This window comes from Artibeus jamaicensis, unplaced genomic scaffold (genome assembly GCF_021234435.1).
Source record: "Artibeus jamaicensis isolate MK-2021 breed Jamaican fruit bat unplaced genomic scaffold, CSHL_Jam_final scaffold_286, whole genome shotgun sequence".
NCBI lineage: Eukaryota > Metazoa > Chordata > Mammalia > Chiroptera > Phyllostomidae > Artibeus > Artibeus jamaicensis.
The window spans coordinates 1,213,862-1,219,861 of NW_026522034.1; positions in this window are offsets into that span (position 1 = coordinate 1,213,862).

The window sequence follows — 6,000 nt, forward strand, 5'->3', positions numbered from 1 at the left end:
TGATTTCTTTGACAGTTTTACTGCGTGCTTGGCTGCAAGCAGGTCCACCGAAAGGGGTCCATCAGTCAGCAAACAGATCAAGAGCCCTGACCTTGTGGAGTTGACAATGGGGCAGAGAGGTTACAGACTATGGTAATATAATATACTATAAAAATAGTATATGCTATAGTACATTATAACATTATTATCTATCATATACTTACATAATTGTGGTAAGTAAATTAATATTATATAATATATAGCAATATGAAAACATCAGTTGCAGCGTAAATAGCAGGTGACAAGGGCTATGGGAACAGAAGCCCAGGGTAGAAGGGCAGGGCTCCAGGTGGAAGGGTTGCAGCTTTACAAAGGAAGGCGTCGCTGACCTGCCCAGGGTGGAGAACAGCGCCCCCAGGACAGAGCGCAGCTCGTAGGCCCTGAGGCCAGCACAGAGCGGGCAGTGGGGAGAGCCGCAGTCAACCCCGGCCTTCCCCTGTGGGTCTGATCTCCTCGCCCTCGGCCAGTCATTAAGGCCAGGGCTCCCCCTCCATGTCTTGGAACCCACTTCCCTCTCCCTCTGGCTGTGTCCCGTCTCTGCCACACCCCTCCTTGCTGGTGCTCCTGCCCCTGCAGCTGTCCTGGCAGTGTGCCCCTGCACACACGCCTGTCCCCAGGCTGTCAGAGGTTTAGTACCTCCACTCACTTCTCTGACCTTCAGCTCCAGGCTCCCGGCATCCTGTTTAGTTGACTGGGACGTCCTTGCCTTCCTTGGAGCAGAGGTGTGTCCCCCTCAGTGGCCTCGCTCCTGGGACACCAGGCCCCCCCCACCCTGGGCCATCCACGCCCCCAACTCAGGCTCACTTCTCACAGGAGCTCTTTCACAGCTGCTTGCTCATGTCGACCTCTTTAGAAAACATGCATCAAGGGTTTTAACGAAACCGCAATTTTTCCATATCTGAATTTGTTGCTCTTTTTTTTCTAAGATTTTATTTATCTTTAGAGGGGAAGGGAAGGAGAGAGGGAGAGAAACATCAATGTATGGTTGCCTTTTGTGCATCCCCTGCTGGAAACTGACCTGCAACCCAGGTATGTGCCCTGACTGGGAATCGAACCGCGATTGTCTTGTTCGCAGTCCCGAGCTCAATCCACTGAGCTACACCAGCCAGGGCTAGTTTGTTGCTCTTTTTAAAAAATTATCATTTTGACTTGGCTGGTGTGGCTGAGGGGACTGAGCACCAGACCACAAACCGAAGGGTCACCGGTTTGATTCCCAGTCAGGGCACATGCTTGGGTTGTGGGCCAGGTCCCCAGTAGGGGGCGTGTGAGAGGCAACCACACATTGATGTTTCTCTCCTCTTTCTCCTTCCCTCTCCTCTCTCTAAAAATAAAGAAATAAAATCTTTTAAAAAGTCATCATTTTGCCACCCGATATATTTGAAGTTGAGAAGGTGTCAAGTGGCTTAGGGAAGAATCTGACCATAGAAATGACTAGACAGGTCACCTTGGGCTCCTGTGACCTCCATTTCCTCCTCAGGGATTGGGAAGGTAGGTACATACCTCCAGCCGAGGCTTGGGAGCTAATGAGTCTGCGAAAATGCCCGCGGCAGCCACGCTGCTAACCCTCAAGATGCCCCCTGGCCCCAGTCTCCCAGAAGGTGCTGACATGCTCCTTCCAAGGCTGAATGTGGGGGCAGGCCAGCCCTGTCCATTGTGACTCAAATAGCTCCCCCAGACAATGCTGTCACAATGGTCCCCAGCAACTCTGGGGGCAGTTGGGAGAAAAGCGGGGAGCAGGACCAGAAGATCCTGCCTCCTGGGATCTCGGGGAGCCTTCCAAGTGGCTTGGCTTCTCCACGCCTCCACTTTGTCATCTGGAAAACAGGTCTGGGAGTGGTGACGGCTTCGGAAAGCGGAAGCGAGGGTCTGACGCCATGGGCTGCCGGTGTCTGTTGTCGCCATGCTCCTGGGTTTCCCTCCTCGTCAGCTCCCTGAATGTCCCCATGCAAGATGGGAGGTCTCACAGAGTCACTGCACAGCTCCCCGCCGCCCCGGGGCTGACAGACCTTCCCTGTGCCCTCACGGATGCCTGTGCCCGCCTCTCCAGCCCCATCAGGAACACGCCTGTGGAGGAACACATCCGGGATCGCTGCTCTCTGCAGCCGGGAAGCCCACACTCCATGGTGAACTGCAGGCATCTCAGGGGCTGCAAAGGGACTCGTCGGACTCGGGCTTGTCCTGGGTGGCAGGAAAGTTCTGGAGGTGAATGGCGGGATGCTGGCCTGACAGCGTGAATGCTCTGCTGCCACTGCAAGATGATGAAAATGGTAATTGTGTGTTTTGTATAGTGTATGTATGTTCTGCCACAGTAAAACATTTTTTAAAGAGAAAGAAGACAAACGTGCAATGAAGATATAAATGTAGTTGACCTGTCTTCGTTCGTGATACTCCAATCACCTGCTGAATGGGTTCTTTCTTGTTTTTAATTGAGATGCAAGACAGAAGTTTACCGTTTACAACCTAGTGCTTTGACTGGTGCATTTGCGTTGCATTGTGATTGCCATTCCAGCTTACACCTCTGTGGCACCACGTCATCACCATCTCTTCTATTTTTGGAACAAGACCTAGTCTCTGAGCAAGTTCAATGGCCATGACACAGTTTTGCTGCCCGTCACCATGTGCTGGGTTTTAGGCCTTCAGGAGCTACTTTCGAGTGGGCCCCGTTTCATTGATTTTAAGCAAGTTGTTGTTTTGTCCATTGAGCCACCACCTGCTCCCCAGCCCTGAGCCCACCGAGGGCTTCGGCCCACCAGGCTGATGCAGAGACAGGATGCTGTTCAGCCTGGTCCTGCGCTTGCGGGGGGAGGTTAGACCCCTGAGTTGCATCCTGGGTGCTGCAAGAAGCAAGGGAGAGAAGTAACTCTTTTACTGAAGGTCTTATTTCTCATCCTTCAACGCAAGGAGTGAAGCGGGACTGGAGCTGTGGGGGTAAAGGGGCAGCAGGGACTTGGACCAGCAGGGACTTGGACCAGCCGGGAAGAGCGAACGTCCGGCTGCTGCTCTGGTTTGAACAGTGCGCACGTTCTGCCTGCGCTCAGACTGCGAGTGGGTTGTTTCGTCTTGTTCTGCCTCAGTTGCCGAGTGGCCTTGTCTGAGGGTGGCATCCTGTGAAATCATTTCTGTCTAGCAGGAGAACCCCAAGGCCTTGCTGTGACTGCCAAGCCAGCTCTCAGTCACAGCAAGGCCAGCTGCGAACACCCGACCAGCTCCTGTCTCTTCCTCAAAGGTCAAGTTCAGCTCTAACTAGATAGTGGAGGACACTGGGAGGGCTGGACAGTGCCTGCGAGGCTCACTGCTGTGCTCTTGGTGCCTAGAGCAGGGTCTGGCACACAGTGGGCTGTTACAAGGTGGCCAGGGACAGTCCAGGCTCCAGGAAAGGAACCTGGCTGTTCACACAGGCTCTGCGGCCTGAGTTCTTTTTCTCTCCTCAGGCCAAGAGCTTGGCTTAGGTTTTTTTCCTGGTCAGGAATAGTGTCCCCAGTTGAGGGGAGGAGGTACACAAACCCCTGCACCCTAGTCTTAATCGAGGAGTGCTGCAATTGGAGGCGGGGATTAAAGAATCTCTTTGGGACGATGTGGGGAAGGCAGGCTTGGGGTGGCAGGGGCTAGGGGCCCAGGTAGGAGAGATTAGGGTTCTCTATAAAGGGGGCTATGGGCTGGGAAGAATTGGAAGGATTCAAGGGATAGTTTGGTGACTGTTGGGACATAGGCGGAGTGTGTGTGGAGGGGAAAGAGGTGAGCATGATGTCCAGGTCTTCAATCGCTGGTTGGCTGGCTGGCTGCGGGGCAGCCCTGAGGTGGGGACATGGGAGAGCAAGGTGTTTGGGACTGATGCTGCAGTCAGTCTGGGGCTTGCTGAGTGTGAGGGAATGTCCAGGGGGCAGGTGGAAGCAGGAGACAGGTCAGAGTTGGTGAGAGAAGAGGGAGAGGCCAGTGAAGAGGTAGCTAGGGAAGTCCTAGGAGTGGACACGGTCTCCTGGGACAGTGTGGGTGGAGTAGGAGCTGAGCCCTGCAGGCAGTGACACTTACTGAGAACCCGTTTCATGTCAGGCTATGCAGCTGTAGCTGTGAGCACGACAGATAAAAGTCCCCACCCTGGTGTGGTTCACATTGTGTTGAGAAAAGACAAACTACCAGATGAGATCAAGCTGCAAAATTAAAAGTGACACTGGATAGTGTTACAAGATAAGGAGAATAATAAGAGCAGGAAATGTGGATAGCAAGTGCTCCTCCAGTGTGATGGGGAGGTCCCATGAGAAGATGACATTGGAGTAAACATAAGGATGAGGTGAGAGAGGGAGCCAAATGTCTATCTGGAGGGAGACAGTTCCACGTAGAGGGAACAGCAAATGCAAAAGTCCCGAGGCAGGATGTGTAGCAGGAGTGACTGAGGCAGGAAGAGCAGAGTAATAGGAGCTGAGATCAAGAAGACATGTTTTGCAAAAGGCAACTAGTCAACGTCATTAGTTATTAGGAAAAGGCAAAACAAAACTACAGTGAGATACCACTCCACCAGTAGGATGACTATAATAATTTTTCAAAAGCAAAATGTGTTGGTAAGAATGGGGAGAATTTGTACATTATTGGTGGGAATGTAAAACGGTACAGTCACCGTGGAAAACCGTCTTTTGACTTTTCCTCAAAAAGTCAAACACACAGGCACCATAGGATGTAGTAACTCCACTCTTAGGTCTCCACCCCAAGGCGGTGAAAGGAGGGACTCGCACGTGCACACTCCTGTTCACCACAGCATCTCCGGGACCGCCAAAAACTGGAAACGACATCCATAAGCTAACGAATAACAAAATGTGGTGCATGCACATGGGTAGAGGTACTGAGACAAGCTCCGATGTGGCTGCACCTCAAAAACACGGCTCAGTGAGAGGAGGCTGACACAAGCGGTCACGCGCCGCATGACTCCACTTATGCGGAATGTCCGGAAAAGGAAAACCCGGAGAAGGACCACAGCTGGCAGTCGCCAGGAGCTGGGGAGGGAAGAGTAAGAGTGATTGCCTGAGTGACAGGGGCTCCTTTGAGGGCAATGACAATGCTTTGAAGTTGGAGTGATGTTTGCACAACCCATGAATATAGTACATTTAAAAATGATGAATTTTACCACAATTAAAAAAAAGTAAACCGGTCGTGTTAACTTAAAAAAAAACCATACTTGACTTTTTGACGAGACCATACATGCATATTGCACAAAATTTGAAGGCTACAATGTGCTACGAGTGTGAAAATTTAATTTCCTTCTCAGCAGCAGTTCCCCTCTCCGCAGTGACTCCACGACCGGGTTCTTGTCTGTTCCAGGAGTCTATGCACTTCCTTAACTTTCTAAAAATGCCTTATGTATTACACATGTTCACTATACAGAGGCAGAAAATGCAGAAAGGGTGAAACAGAAACTAAAAAGAAATCAGTCTCCACCCTGGCGGGGCACTCAGTTGGTTCCAGGGTCCTCCCCAGACGCCAAGGTTGTGGGTTCAGTCCCCAGTCAGGGTACATATGAGAAGGAACCAATGAGTAGGTAAGCAAGTGGAACAAGTCGATGTTTCTCTCCCTTCCCCTCTCTAAAATCAATAAACAGAAATGAAAAACAAAAACCTCTTTCCTTGAATCCGAACAGGTTGGTGATTTTACTTGGAATATATATATATATATATATATATATATATATATATTGGAGGGTAGTTAGGGGTTGGTTAACTTCGTGGATTGGTTCACTGAAAAAAGAAGCTGCGGCGGCGCCGTCACAGGCGCGCTCCCGCAGGCAGGAGGCGGCCGGTTACCAGGGCGGTCCAGTGTGCACAGGGCCGCGGGCACGCGCTTCGCAGCTGTAGCAGACAAAGAAACGCTGGGGGGCGGGGGACAAAGGACCGCCGCCGCCCTGCGCAGAACGTCCCAGGGGCGTGGCCTCGTGCTAGCCTCGCCCCCCTGCGCGGCGCGTCGACGTCACAGCGA